The sequence below is a fragment of the Balaenoptera physalus genome (genome assembly GCF_965194825.1).
Source record: "Balaenoptera physalus genome assembly, chromosome: 6".
NCBI classification, from domain to species: Eukaryota; Metazoa; Chordata; class Mammalia; order Artiodactyla; family Balaenopteridae; genus Balaenoptera; species Balaenoptera physalus.
Genome location: NC_138885.1, coordinates 24,882,897 through 24,898,378, shown reverse-complemented (window position 1 = coordinate 24,898,378; position 15,482 = coordinate 24,882,897). Strand labels below are relative to the sequence as shown.

General features: G+C 45.7%; 1 long non-coding RNA gene across 1 annotated transcript in view; it reads left to right on the top strand.

The window, feature by feature from the left end:
* The first annotated feature begins 2,126 nt into the window (after window positions 1-2,126).
* Window positions 2,127-15,482, top strand: part of LOC309662668 — a 452,726-nt gene continuing 439,370 nt past the window's right edge. The window contains exon 1 of the long non-coding RNA XR_014264877.1: window positions 2,127-2,302. This is a non-coding gene — a long non-coding RNA (uncharacterized lncRNA). The remainder of the gene's footprint in view (window positions 2,303-15,482) is intronic.

The following is a 15,482-nucleotide window of genomic DNA, read 5'->3' as shown; positions in this document are numbered from 1 at the left end:
GCGTTTTTTCCTGAATATATTCAGGAAAAAACGCATACGCCCTTTTTGTCCAAGGGCATCATTGTCGAGGCTTTGCAGCTTTTCCTGTGCTTTAAAGGCGATTCGAATCTCCCTCCTAAAATCTGTTTCCTGCAATTCTGCCTTGCTTTCAAATCCTCTTCGTTTCCTTCCATCAATATATTTGTGGACGAGAGTCATCATTTATAAGTCTGCAGGTTTGTGAATTGCAGTGCCCCTGAGCTCCATTTTTCAACTCGCTTTCTTGGGAGCTGGCCGCAAAAGCGCAGGATTGCTTCAGGCCCTATTCTGGTCCCAGGCGGCAGGCTGAGCCTGTGGTTAATTCTTCTTCCTGATGGGAAAATAGAGTGACTTGTGCCTGTCCCAACACGTAGAGCTAGTCTCTCATTGGTTCCCCCTCTTCCCGTTCATCCTCAGGACAAATTGCAACGTTTACGGAGCAGGAGGTTAAGGTGCTGATTCTCCAAGGAAGGAGATTGCTAGTAAAGCGGCTGGAATGGCGAACCCAAGCACAAGGAGATGAGAAATGAGGTGCGTTTTGGAAACCTTTCCCGATCACGCGGTGTACCATCTTCTGGGTTTCTCATGCATGTTTTCGATGGAGGAAGATGCCCTTGAACCTGGAGATTTGGGACCCATGGGATGGGTACCACGCAGTATTACTTTAAAGGGTCTGCGTTTGCTCACTCAACCTCACCAAACCTCTCAGCCCCAAGAGTGTCCACCCTTATGTCTCAATCAGCTGTGGGTCTAGATATGGTCAATACATGTGGCATCACAGCCCCTGAGCGAACTTTGTAAGAATTTCTCTCTCTTTCACTGTCTTTGTTTCACGGGTTTTTAAAAGTAATTGATTTTTATAATGGGGTTTAGCAGCTTTTCACTGCTGTGTTTCTGCCGCTTTACACCCACTTGACCCACTTACAGAGAATTATCAAAACATAGATTTTAAGATTCTTACTAGTCAGATATATTCTCGGGCGGTGAATAGGGGGTGTTGAGTCCAATTCATTGAGCAAGGAGTAGGTCTTGTCTATTACATATTGGGTTTATGGAACGGTATCTGAGATAATTTGAAACCCTTGTTTTATGCATCACCCCACCTCACCTTTCCCGTTAAGCAGCCATAGTGTGTTTTCTAAACGTGTGACTCTATTCTGTTTTGTAATTCAGTTCAAGGGTAGCGGTTTTTACATTCCCTCTATAAGTGATATCTTATGACAAGTGTCTTTTTTGTGTGACTTATTTCACTTAGAATCGTCGTACCTAAATCCACTCATCATGCTGCTACTAGCCTTATGACGTTGATTTCATGGCTGAGTGATATTCCATTGTACATAAGGACCACAACTTCTTTATCCATTTTTCTCTTTCCTGGGATATTTAAGGTTTAACCAAGTGGCGGTTCTTGTCAACAGAGCAGCCCGAAACTTTGCGGTGCCTGTGTCTGGCTGATTTTTAGTTTTCCCAATTTATACGCCCATGAGTGGAAGTGCCCTATGCTCCCTAAGCTGAGTTTTTTAGATGTTTCAGGACACACCGTGCACTTCTCCAGAGTGGCTGTTAGCAATTTACATCCCGCCCATCAGCGTAGCCACGCCCCCGTTTCTCCATGGCCTGTCCTGCATTTCTGGTTTTGACACTTTATTCAGCATGGCCCTTTTGACCGATGGGAAGCGAGACTTCTTTGTAGCGCTGATTTGCCTTTCCAGGTTGCTTGGTTGGCCAAAAAGGGCGTATGCGTTTTTTCCTGAATATATTCAGGAAAAAACGCATACGCCCTTTTTGGCCAAGGGCATCATTGTCGAGGTTTTGCCGCTTTTCCTGTGTTTTAAAGGCGATTCGAATCTCCCTCCTGAAATCTGTTTCCTACAATTCTGCCTTGCTTTCAAATCCTCTTCGTTGCCTTCCCTCAATATATTTGTGGATGAGAGTCATCATTTATAAGTCTGCAGGTTTGTGAATTTCAGTGCTTCTGAGCTCCATTTTTCAACTCGCTTTCTTGGGAGCTGCCGCAAAAGCGCAGGATTGCTTCAGGCCCTATTCTGGTCCTGGGCGGCAGGCTGAGCCTGTGGTTAATTCTTCTTCCTGATGGGAAAATAGAAGTGTGCCTGTCCCAACACCTAGAGCTAGTCTCTCATTGGTTCCCCCTCTTCCCGTTCATCCTCAGGACAAATTGCAACCTGTACGGAACAGGAGGTTAAGGTGCTGATTCTCCAAGGACGGAGATTGCTAGTAAAGCGGCTGGAATGGCGAACCCGAGCACAATGAGATGAGAAATGAGGTGCGTTTTGGAAACCTTTCCCGATCACACGGTGTACCATCTTCTGGGTTTCTCATGCATGTTTTCGATGTAGGAAGTTGCCCTTGAACCTGGAGATTTGGGACCCATGGGATGGGTACCACGCAGTATTACTTTAAAGGGTCTGCGTTTGCTCACCCAACCTCACCAAACCTCTCAGCCCCAAGAGTGTCCACCCTTATGTCTCAATCAGCTGTGGGTCTAGATATGGTCAATACAGGTGGCATCACAGCCCCTGAGCGAACTTTGTAAGAATTTCTCTCTCTTTCACTGTCTTTGTTTCACGGGTTTTTAAAAGTAATTGATTTTTATAATGGGGTTTACCTGCTTTTCACTGCTGTGATTTTGCCGCTTTACACCCACTTGACTCACTTACAGAGAGATATCAATGCATAGGTTTTAAGATTCTTACTAGTCAGATATATTCTTGGGCGGTGAATAGGGGGTGTTGAGTCCAATTCATTGAGCAAGGCGTAGGTCTTGTCTATTACATATTGGGTTTATGGAACGGTATCTGAGATAATTTGAAACCCTTGTTTTATGCATCACCCCACCTCACCTTTCCCGTTAAGCAGCCATAGTGTGTTTTCTAAACGTGTGACTCTATTCTGTTTTGTAATTCAGTTCAAGGGTAGCGGTTTTTACATTCCCTCTATAAGTTATATCTTATGACAAGTGTCTTTTTCTGTGTGACTTATTTCACTTAGAATCGTCGTACCTAAATCCAATCATCATGCTGCTACTAGCCTTATGACGTTGATTTCATGGCTGAGTGATATTCCATTGTACATAAGGACCACAACTTCTTTATCCATTTTTCTCTTTCCTGGGATATTTAAGGTGTAACGAAGTGGAGGTTCTTGTCAACAGAGCAGCCCTAAACTTTGGGGTGCCTGTGTCTTGCTGATTTTTAGTTTTCCCAATTTATACGCCCATGAGTGGATGTGCCCTATGCTCCCTAAGCTGAGTTTTGTAGATGTTTCAGGACACACCGTGCACTTCTCCAGAGTGGCTGTTGGCAATTTACATCCCGCCCATCAGCGTAGCCAGGCTCCCGTTTCTCCATGGCCTGTCCTGCATTTCTGATTTTGACACTTTATTCAGCATGGCCCTTTTGACCGATGGGAAGCGAGACTTCTTTGTAGCGCTGATTTGCCTTTCCAGGTTGCTTGGTTGGCCAAAAAGGGCGTATGCGTTTTTTCCTGAATATATTCAGGAAAAAACGCATACGCCCTTTTTGGCCAAGGGCATCATTGTCGAGGTTTTGCCGCTTTTCCTGTGCTTTAAAGGCGATTCGAATCTCCCTCCTGAAATCTGTTTCCTGCAATTCTGCCTTGCTTTTAAATCCTCTTCGTTGCCTTCCCTCAATATATTTGTGGGCGAGAGTCATCATTTATAAGTCTGCAGGTTTGTGAATTGCAGTGCCCCTGAGCTCCATGTTTCAACTCGCTTTCTTGGGGCTGGCCGCAAAAGCGCAGGATTGCTTCAGGCCCTATTCTGGTCCCGGGCGGCAGGCTGAGCCTGTGGTTAATTCTTCTTCCTGATGGGAAAATAGAGTGTCCTTTGCCTGTCCCAACACCTAGAGCTAGTCTCTCATGGGTTCCCCCTCTTCCCGTTCATCCTCAGGACAAATTGCAACCTGTACGGAACAGGAGGTTAAAGGTGCTGATTCTCCAAGGAGGGAGATTGCTAGTAAAGCGGCTGGAATGGCGAACCCGAGCACAAGGAGATTAGAAATGAGGTGCGTTTTGGAAACCTTTCCTGATCACACGGTGTACCATCTTCTGGGTTTCTCATGCATGTTTTCGATGTAGGAAGATGCCCTTGAACCTGGAGATTTGCGACCCATGGGATGGGTACCACGCAGTATTACTTTAAAGGGTCTGCGTTTGCTCACCCAACCTCACCAAACATCTCAGCCCCAAGAGTGTCCACCCTTATGCCTCAATCAGCTGTGGGTCTAGATATGGTCAATCCAGGTGGCATCACAGCCCCTGAACTAATTTTGTAAGAATTTATCTCTCTTTCACTGTCTTTGTTTCACGGGTTTTTAAAAGTAATTGATTTTTATAATGGGGTTTACCTGCTTTTCACTGCTGTGTTTTTGCCGCTTTACACCCACTTGACTCACTTACAGAGAGATATCAATGCATAGGTTTTAAGATTCTTACTAATCAGATATATTCTTGGGCGGTGAATAGGGGGTGTTGAGTCCAATTCACTGAGCAAGGAGTAGGTCTTGTCTATTACCTATTGGGTTTATGGAACGGTATCTGAGCTAATTTGAAACCCTTGTTTTATGCATCACCCCACCTCACCTTTCCCGTTAAGCAGCCATAGTGTGTTTTCTAAACGTGTGACTCTGTTGTGTTTTGTAATTTAGTTCAAGGGTAGCGGTTTTTACATTCCCTCTATAAGTGATATCTTTTTTTTTTTTTTCGATTTAACAACTTTATTGAGATATAATTGGCATACAATAAACTTGTGGATACTTTAAATATATTATTTGATAAATGTTGACATATATATACACCTCAGTGGCATTTCTTAATCTGAGTGACTGCAGCAAAAGTAAACAGATTGACCATAATTGCCCCGTGGTATGAGCTAATCCATCGCTTCCTTTATCAGGGCAAAACCACCCTTTTGCTATGCCTTTGGTAGTAAAAATCAAGACCTACGCAAGTGAGCAGTTCTGAGTAGTTTTGGTTTAGAGATGGTGTAGAAAGCCCGGGTTAGGGAAGACAGAAGGGAATAGGGAGGTACCTGCTCGTTGTGTAGCCAAGAGCTGTCAGCTTTCCAGCCCAGGATTCGAGGCAGAGAAGTTTCCATCTGGCGATGGAGGCCCACCTTAGCTACTGAGTGCACCCTGGAACCTCCCGAGACCTGCAGGCAGGGTGGGCTGGGAGATGACCTAGTGGATAGCTCACTCAGGGGCCTCCTAATCCTGAGATATCCCCAGGGTGTTATCAGAGACCTCTGGAGGTTAAAAACAAGCCTTTCCACTTATTTACATGCAGTGCCCTTTTAGCCAAATCCTAAACCTTGCCGGACAGTGTGTGCTTATTAGGAGGAGGAGGGCCCAGGTGGATCAGGTCAGAGCCTCACACACTGAGCGTGCGGGCTTTGGCCTGTGGTGGATCCTTCTCTCCACTCGCCTCTGTAAGAAGGACATCACGAAAGCACCAGCTCATGGGGATTTGTGAGGATTAAGTGAGGCAGTACTTCTAAATTACTGAGTGCTGAGCCCAAGGCCTGTCCAGTGTCCCCTCCGTGGGTTATCAGCTCAGGTTCCCTCCTGGCAAGGAGAGGGACTGGCCTTGGCCTTGACTCCATGGGCACGTCTACTATGCGTGAGGGGGCTACGTCCCTTCTATAAGTGATATCTTATGACAAGTGTCTTATTCTGTGTGACTTATTTCACTTAGAATCGTCGTACCTAAATCCACTCATCATGCTGCTACTAGCCTTATGACGTTGATTTCATGGCTGAGTGATATTCCTTTGTACATAAGGACCACAACTTCTTTATCCATTTTTCTCTTTCCTGGGATATTTAAGGTGTAACGAAGTGGAGGTTCTTGTCAACAGAGCAGCCCTAAACTTTGGGGTGCCTGTGTCTTGCTGATTTTTAGTTTTCCCAATTTATACGCCCATGAGTGGATGTGCCCTATGCTCCCTAAGCTGAGTTTTTTAGATGTTTCAGGACACACCGTGCACTTCTCCAGAGTGGCTGTTGGCAATTTACATCCCGCCCATCAGCGTAGCCAGGCTCCCGTTTCTCCATGGCCTGTCCTGCATTTCTGGTTTTGACACTTTATTCAGCATGGCCCTTTTGACCGATGGGAAGCGAGACTTCTTTGTAGCGCTGATTTGCCTTTCCAGGTTGCTTGGTTGGCCAAAAAGGGCGTATGCGTTTTTTCCTGAATATATTCAGGAAAAAACGCATACGCCCTTTTTGGCCAAGGGCATCATTGTCGAGGTTTTGCCGCTTTTCCTGTGCTTTAAAGGCGATTCGAATCTCCCTCCTGAAATCTGTTTCCTGCAATTCTGCCTTGCTTTTAAATCCTCTTCGTTGCCTTCCCTCAATATATTTGTGGGCGAGAGTCATCATTTATAAGTCTGCAGGTTTGTGAATTGCAGTGCCCCTGAGCTCCATGTTTCAACTCGCTTTCTTGGGGCTGGCCGCAAAAGCGCAGGATTGCTTCAGGCCCTATTCTGGTCCCGGGCGGCAGGCTGAGCCTGTGGTTAATTCTTCTTCCTGATGGGAAAATAGAGTGTCCTTTGCCTGTCCCAACACCTAGAGCTAGTCTCTCATGGGTTCCCCCTCTTCCCGTTCATCCTCAGGACAAATTGCAACCTGTACGGAACAGGAGGTTAAAGGTGCTGATTCTCCAAGGAGGGAGATTGCTAGTAAAGCGGCTGGAATGGCGAACCCGAGCACAAGGAGATTAGAAATGAGGTGCGTTTTGGAAACCTTTCCTGATCACACGGTGTACCATCTTCTGGGTTTCTCATGCATGTTTTCGATGTAGGAAGATGCCCTTGAACCTGGAGATTTGGGACCCATGGGATGGGTACCACGCAGTATTACTTTAAAGGGTCTGCGTTTGCTCACCCAACCTCACCAAACCTCTCAGCCCCAAGAGTGTCCACCCTTATGTCTCAATCAGCTGTGAGTCTAGATATGGTCAATCCAGGTGGCATCACAGCCCCTGAACGAATTTTGTAAGAATTTCTCTCTCTTTCACTGTCTTTGTTTCACGGGTTTTTAAAAGTAATTGATTTTTATAATGGGGTTTAGCAGCTTTTCACTGCTGTGTTTCTGCCGCTTTACACCCACTTGACTCACTTACAGAGTTATCAATACATAGGTTTTAAGATTCTTACTAGTCAGATATATTCTTGGGCGGTGAATAGGGGGTGTTGACTCCAATTCATTGAGCAAGGAGTAGGTCTTGTCTATTACATATTGGGTTTATGGAACGGTATCTGAGCTAATTTGAATCCCTTGTTTTAGCATCACCCCACCTCACCTTTCCCGTTAAGCAGCCATAGTGTGTTTTCTAAACATGTGACACTGCTCTGATTTGTAAATCAGTTCAAGGGTAGCCGTTTTTATATTCCCTTTATAAGTGATATCTTATGATAAGTATCTTTTTCTGTGTGACTTATTTCACTTAGAATCGTCGTACCTAAATCCACTCATCATGCTGCTACTAGCCTTATGACGTTGATTTCATGGCTGTGTGATATTCCATTGTACATAAGGACCACAACTTCTTTTCCATTTTTCTCTTTCCTGGGATATTTAAGGTGTAACCAAGTGGAGGTTCTTGTCAACAGAGCAGCCCTAAACTTTGGGGTGCCTGTGTCTTGCTGATTTTTAGTTTTCCCAATTTATACGCCCATGAGTGGAAGTGCCCTATGCTCCCTAAGGTGAGTTTTTTAGATGTTTCAGGACACACCGTGCACTTCTCCAGAGTGGCTGTTGGCAATTTACATCCCTCCCATCAGCATAGCCAGGCTCCCGTTTCTCCATGGCCTGTCCTCCATTTCTGGTTTTGACACTTTATTCAGCATGGCCCTTTTGACCGATGGGAAGCGAGACTTCCTTGTAGCGCTGATTTGCCTTTCCAGGTTGCTTGGTTGGCCAAAAAGGGCGTATGCGTTTTTTCCAGAATATATTCAGGAAAAAACGCATACGCCCTTTTTGGCCAAGGGCATCATTGTCGAGGTTTTGCCGCTTTTCCTGTGCTTTAAAGGCGATTCGAATCTCCCTCCTGAAATCTGTTTCCTGCAATTCTGCCTTGCTTTTAAATCCTCTTCGTTGCCTTCCCTCAATATATTTGTGGGCGAGAGTCATCATTTATAAGTCTGCAGGTTTGTGAATTGCAGTGCCCCTGAGCTCCATTTTTCAACTCGCTTTCTTGGGGCTGGCCGCAAAAGCGCAGGATTGCTTCAGGCCCTATTCTGGTCCCGGGCGGCAGGCTGAGCCTGTGGTTAATTCTTTTTCCTGATGGGAAAATAGAGTGTCCTTTGCCTGTCCCAACACCTAGAGCTACTCTCTCATGGGTTCCCCCTCTTCCCGTTCATCCTCAGGACAAATTGCAACCTGTACGGAACAGGAGGTTAAAGGTGCTGATTCTCCAAGGAGGGAGATTGCTAGTAAAGCGGCTGGAATGGCGAACCCGAGCACAAGGAGATTAGAAATGAGGTGCGTTTTGGAAACCTTTCCTGATCACACGGTGTACCATCTTCTGGGTTTCTCATGCATGTTTTCGATGTAGGAAGATGCCCTTGAACCTGGAGATTTGGGACCCATGGGATGGGTACCACGCAGTATTACTTTAAAGGGTCTGCGTTTGCTCACCCAACCTCACCAAACCTCTCAGCCCCAAGAGTGTCCACCCTTATGCCTCAATCAGCTGTGGGTCTAGATATGGTCAATCCAGGTGGCATCACAGCCCCTGAACGAATTTTGTAAGAATTTATCTCTCTTTCACTGTCTTTGTTTCACGGGTTTTTAAAAGTAATTGATTTTTATAATGGGGTTTACCTGCTTTTCACTGCTGTGTTTTTGCCGCTTTACACCCACTTGACTCATTTACAGAGAGATATCAATGCATAGGTTTTAAGATCCTTACTAATCAGATATATTCTTGGGCGGTGAATAGGGGGTGTTGAGTCCAATTCACTGAGCAAGGAGTAGGTCTTGTCTATTACCTATTGGGTTTATGGAACGGTATCTGAGCTAATTTGAAACCCTTGTTTTATGCATCACCCCACCTCACCTTTCCCGTTAAGCAGCCATAGTGTGTTTTCTAAACGTGTGACTCTGTTGTGTTTTGTAATTTAGTTCAAGGGTAGCGGTTTTTACATTCCCTCTATAAGTGATATCTTTTTTTTTTTTTTTCGATTTAACAACTTTATTGAGATATAATTGGCATACAATAAACTTGTGGATACTTTAAATATATTATTTGATAAATGTTGACATATATATACACCTCAGTGGCATTTCTTAATCTGAGTGACTGCAGCAAAAGTAAACAGATTGACCATAATTGCCCCGTGGTATGAGCTAATCCATCGCTTCCTTTATCAGGGCAAAACCACCCTTTTGCTATGCCTTTGGTAGTAAAAATCAAGACCTACGCAAGTGAGCAGTTCTGAGTAGTTTTGGTTTAGAGCTGGTGTAGAAAGCCCGGGTTAGGGAAGACAGAAGGGAATAGGGAGGTACCTGCTCGTTGTGTAGCCAAGAGCTGTCAGCTTTCCAGCCCAGGATTCGAGGCAGAGAAGTTTCCATCTGGCGATGGAGGCCCACCTTAGCTACTGAGTGCACCCTGGAACCTCCCGAGACCTGCAGGCAGGGTGGGCTGGGAGATGACCTAGTGGATAGCTCACTCAGGGGCCTCCTAATCCTGAGATATCTCCAGGGTGTTATCAGAGACCTCTGGAGGTTAAAAACAAGCCTTTCCACTTATTTACATGCAGTGCCCTTTTAGCCAAATCCTAAACCTTGCCGGACAGTGTGTGCTTATTAGGAGGAGGAGGGCCCAGGTGGATCAGGTCAGAGCCTCACACACTGAGCGTGCGGGCTTTGGCCTGTGGTGGATCCTTCTCTCCACTCGCCTCTGTAAGAAGGACATCACGAAAGCACCAGCTCATGGGGATTTGTGAGGATTAAGTGAGGCAGTACTTCTAAATTACTGAGTGCTGAGCCCAAGGCCTGTCCAGTGTCCCCTCCGTGGGTTATCAGCTCAGGTTCCCTCCTGGCAAGGAGAGGGACTGGCCTTGGCCTTGACTCCATGGGCACGTCTACTATGCGTGAGGGGGCTACGTCCCTTCTATAAGTGATATCTTATGACAAGTGTCTTATTCTGTGTGACTTATTTCACTTAGAATCGTCGTACCTAAGTCCACTCATCATGCTGCTACTAGCCTTATGACGTTGATTTCATGGCTGAGTGATATTCCATTGTACATAAGGACCACAACTTCTTTATCCATTTTTCTCTTTCCTGGGATATTTAAGGTGTAACGAAGTGGAGATTCTTGTCAACAGAGCAGCCCTAAACTTTGGGGTGCCTGTGTCTTGCTGATTTTTAGTTTTCCCAATTTATACGCCCATGAGTGGATGTGCCCTATGCTCCCTAAGCTGAGTTTTGTAGATGTTTCAGGACACACCGTGCACTTCTCCAGAGTGGCTGTTGGCAATTTACATCCCGCCCATCAGCGTAGCCAGGCTCCCGTTTCTCCATGGCCTGTCCTGCATTTCTGGTTTTTACACTTTATTCAGCATGGCCCTTTTGACCGATGGGAAGCGAGACTTCTTTGTAGCGCTGATTTGCCTTTCCAGGTTGCTTGGTTGGCCAAAAAGGGCGTATGCGTTTTTTCCTGAATATATTCAGGAAAAAACGCATACGCCCTTTTTGGCCAAGGGCATCATTGTCGAGGTTTTGCCGCTTTTTCTGTGCTTTAAAGGCGATTCGAATCTCCCTCCTGAAATCTGTTTCCTGCAATTCTGCCTTGCTTTCAAATCCTCTTCGTTGCCTTCCCTCAATATATTTGTGGACGAGAGTCATCATTTATAAGTCTGCAGGTTTGTGAATTGCAGTGCCCCTGAGCTCCATTTTTCAACTCGCTTTCTTGGGAGCTGGCCGCAAAAGCGCAGGATTGCTTCAGGCCCTATTCTCGTCCCAGGCGGCAGGCTGGGCCTGTGGTTAATTCTTCTTCCTGATGGGAAAATAGAGTGACCTGTGCCTGTCCCAACACCTAGAGCTAGTCTCTCATTGGTTCCCCCTCTTCCCGTTCATCCTCAGGACAAATTGCAACCTGTACGGAACAGGAGGTTAAAGGTGCTGATTCTCCAAGGAGGGAGATTGCTAGTAAAGCGGCTGGAATGGCGAACCCGAGCACAAGGAGATGAGAAATGAGGTGCGTTTTAGAAACCTTTCCCGATCACACGGTGTACCATCTTCTAGGTTTCTCATGCATGTTTTCGATGTAGGAAGATGCCCTTGAACCTGGAGATTTGGGGCCCATGGGATGGGTACCACGCAGTATTACTTTAAAGGGTCTGCGTTTGCTCACCCAACCTCACCAAACCTCTCAGCCCCAAGAGTGTCCACCCTTATGTCTCAATCAGCTGTGAGTCTAGATATGGTCAATCCAGGTGGCATCACAGCCCCTGAACGAATTTTGTAAGAATTTCTCTCTCTTTCACTGTCTTTGTTTCACGGGTTTTTAAAAGTAATTGATTTTTATAATGGGGTTTAGCAGCTTTTCACTGCTGTGTTTCTGCCGCTTTACACCCACTTGACTCACTTACAGAGTTATCAATACATAGGTTTTAAGATTCTTACTAGTCAGATATATTCTTGGGCGGTGAATAGGGGGTGTTGACTCCAATTCATTGAGCAAGGAGTAGGTCTTGTCTATTACATATTGGGTTTATGGAACGGTATCTGAGCTAATTTGAATCCCTTGTTTTAGCATCACCCCACCTCACCTTTCCCGTTAAGCAGCCATAGTGTGTTTTCTAAACATGTGACACTGCTCTGATTTGTAAATCAGTTCAAGGGTAGCCGTTTTTATATTCCCTTTATAAGTGATATCTTATGATAAGTATCTTTTTCTGTGTGACTTATTTCACTTAGAATCGTCGTACCTAAATCCACTCATCATGCTGCTACTAGCCTTATGACGTTGATTTCATGGCTGTGTGATATTCCATTGTACATAAGGACCACAACTTCTTTTCCATTTTTCTCTTTCCTGGGATATTTAAGGTGTAACCAAGTGGAGGTTCTTGTCAACAGAGCAGCCCTAAACTTTGGGGTGCCTGTGTCTTGCTGATTTTTAGTTTTCCCAATTTATACGCCCATGAGTGGAAGTGCCCTATGCTCCCTAAGGTGAGTTTTTTAGATGTTTCAGGACACACCGTGCACTTCTCCAGAGTGGCTGTTGGCAATTTACATCCCTCCCATCAGCATAGCCAGGCTCCCGTTTCTCCATGGCCTGTCCTCCATTTCTGGTTTTGACACTTTATTCAGCATGGCCCTTTTGACCGATGGGAAGCGAGACTTCCTTGTAGCGCTGATTTGCCTTTCCAGGTTGCTTGGTTGGCCAAAAAGGGCGTATGCATTTTTTCCAGAATATATTCAGGAAAAAACGCATACGCCCTTTTTGGCCAAGGGCATCATTGTCGAGGTTTTGCCGCTTTTCCTGTGCTTTAAAGGCGATTCGAATCTCCCTCCTGAAATCTGTTTCCTGCAATTCTGCCTTGCTTTTAAATCCTCTTCGTTGCCTTCCCTCAATATATTTGTGGGCGAGAGTCATCATTTATAAGTCTGCAGGTTTGTGAATTGCAGTGCCCCTGAGCTCCATTTTTCAACTCGCTTTCTTGGGGCTGGCCGCAAAAGCGCAGGATTGCTTCAGGCCCTATTCTGGTCCCGGGCGGCAGGCTGAGCCTGTGGTTAATTCTTTTTCCTGATGGGAAAATAGAGTGTCCTTTGCCTGTCCCAACACCTAGAGCTACTCTCTCATGGGTTCCCCCTCTTCCCGTTCATCCTCAGGACAAATTGCAACCTGTACGGAACAGGAGGTTAAAGGTGCTGATTCTCCAAGGAGGGAGATTGCTAGTAAAGCGGCTGGAATGGCGAACCCGAGCACAAGGAGATTAGAAATGAGGTGCGTTTTGGAAACCTTTCCTGATCACACGGTGTACCATCTTCTGGGTTTCTCATGCATGTTTTCGATGTAGGAAGATGCCCTTGAACCTGGAGATTTGGGACCCATGGGATGGGTACCACGCAGTATTACTTTAAAGGGTCTGCGTTTGCTCACCCAACCTCACCAAACCTCTCAGCCCCAAGAGTGTCCACCCTTATGCCTCAATCAGCTGTGGGTCTAGATATGGTCAATCCAGGTGGCATCACAGCCCCTGAACTAATTTTGTAAGAATTTATCTCTCTTTCACTGTCTTTGTTTCACGGGTTTTTAAAAGTAATTGATTTTTATAATGGGGTTTACCTGCTTTTCACTGCTGTGTTTTTGCCGCTTTACACCCACTTGACTCACTTACAGAGAGATATCAATGCATAGGTTTTAAGATTCTTACTAATCAGATATATTCTTGGGCGGTGAATAGGGGGTGTTGAGTCCAATTCACTGAGCAAGGAGTAGGTCTTGTCTATTACCTATTGGGTTTATGGAACGGTATCTGAGCTAATTTGAAACCCTTGTTTTATGCATCACCCCACCTCACCTTTCCCGTTAAGCAGCCATAGTGTGTTTTCTAAACGTGTGACTCTGTTGTGTTTTGTAATTTAGTTCAAGGGTAGCGGTTTTTACATTCCCTCTATAAGTGATATCTTTTTTTTTTTTTTCGATTTAACAACTTTATTGAGATATAATTGGCATACAATAAACTTGTGGATACTTTAAATATATTATTTGATAAATGTTGACATATGTACACACCTCAGTGGCATTTCTTAATCTGAGTGACTGCAGCAAAAGTAAACAGATTGACCATAATTGCCCCGTGGTATGAGCTAATCCATCGCTTCCTTTATCAGGGCAAAACCACCCTTTTGCTATGCCTTTGGTAGTAAAAATCAAGACCTACGCAAGTGAGCAGTTCTGAGTAGTTTTGGTTTAGAGCTGGTGTAGAAAGCCCGGGTTAGGGAAGACAGAAGGGAATAGGGAGGTACCTGCTCGTTGTGTAGCCAAGAGCTGTCAGCTTTCCAGCCCAGGATTCGAGGCAGAGAAGTTTCCATCTGGCGATGGAGGCCCACCTTAGCTACTGAGTGCACCCTGGAACCTCCCGAGACCTGCAGGCAGGGTGGGCTGGGAGATGACCTAGTGGATAGCTCACTCAGGGGCCTCCTAATCCTGAGATATCTCCAGGGTGTTATCAGAGACCTCTGGAGGTTAAAAACAAGCCTTTCCACTTATTTACATGCAGTGCCCTTTTAGCCAAATCCTAAACCTTGCCGGACAGTGTGTGCTTATTAGGAGGAGGAGGGCCCAGGTGGATCAGGTCAGAGCCTCACACACTGAGCGTGCGGGCTTTGGCCTGTGGTGGATCCTTCTCTCCACTCGCCTCTGTAAGAAGGACATCACGAAAGCACCAGCTCATGGGGATTTGTGAGGATTAAGTGAGGCAGTACTTCTAAATTACTGAGTGCTGAGCCCAAGGCCTGTCCAGTGTCCCCTCCGTGGGTTATCAGCTCAGGTTCCCTCCTGGCAAGGAGAGGGACTGGCCTTGGCCTTGACTCCATGGGCACGTCTACTATGCGTGAGGGGGCTACGTCCCTTCTATAAGTGATATCTTATGACAAGTGTCTTATTCTGTGTGACTTATTTCACTTAGAATCGTCGTACCTAAATCCACTCATCATGCTGCTACTAGCCTTATGACGTTGATTTCATGGCTGAGTGATATTCCATTGTACATAAGGACCACAACTTCTTTATCCATTTTTCTCTTTCCTGGGATATTTAAGGTGTAACGAAGTGGAGGTTCTTGTCAACAGAGCAGCCCTAAACTTTGGGGTGCCTGTGTCTTGCTGATTTTTAGTTTTCCCAATTTATACGCCCATGAGTGGATGTGCCCTATGCTCCCTAAGCTCAGTTTTTTAGATGTTTCAGGACACACCGTGCACTTCTCCAGAGTGGCTGTTGGCAATTTACATCCCGCCCATCAGCGTAGCCAGGCTCCCGTTTCTCCATGGCCTGTCCTGCATTTCTGGTTTTGACACTTTATTCAGCATGGCCCTTTTGACCGATGGGAAGCGAAACTTCTTTGTAGCGCTGATTTGCCTTTCCAGGTTGCTTGGTTGGCCAAAAAGGGCGTATGCGTTTTTTCCTGAATATATTCAGGGAAAAACGCATACGCCCTTTTTGGCCAAGGGCATCATTGTCGAGGTTTTGCCGCTTTTCCTGTGCTTTAAAGGCGATTCGAATCTCCCTCCTGAAATCTGTTTCCTGCAATTCTGCCTTGCTTTCAAATCCTCTTCGTTTCCTTCCATCAATATATTTGTGGACGAGAGTCATCATTTATAAGTCTGCAGGTTTGTGAATTGCAGTGCCCCTGAGCGCCATTTTTCAACTCGCTTTCTTGGGCGCTGGCCGCAAAAGCGCAGGATTGCTT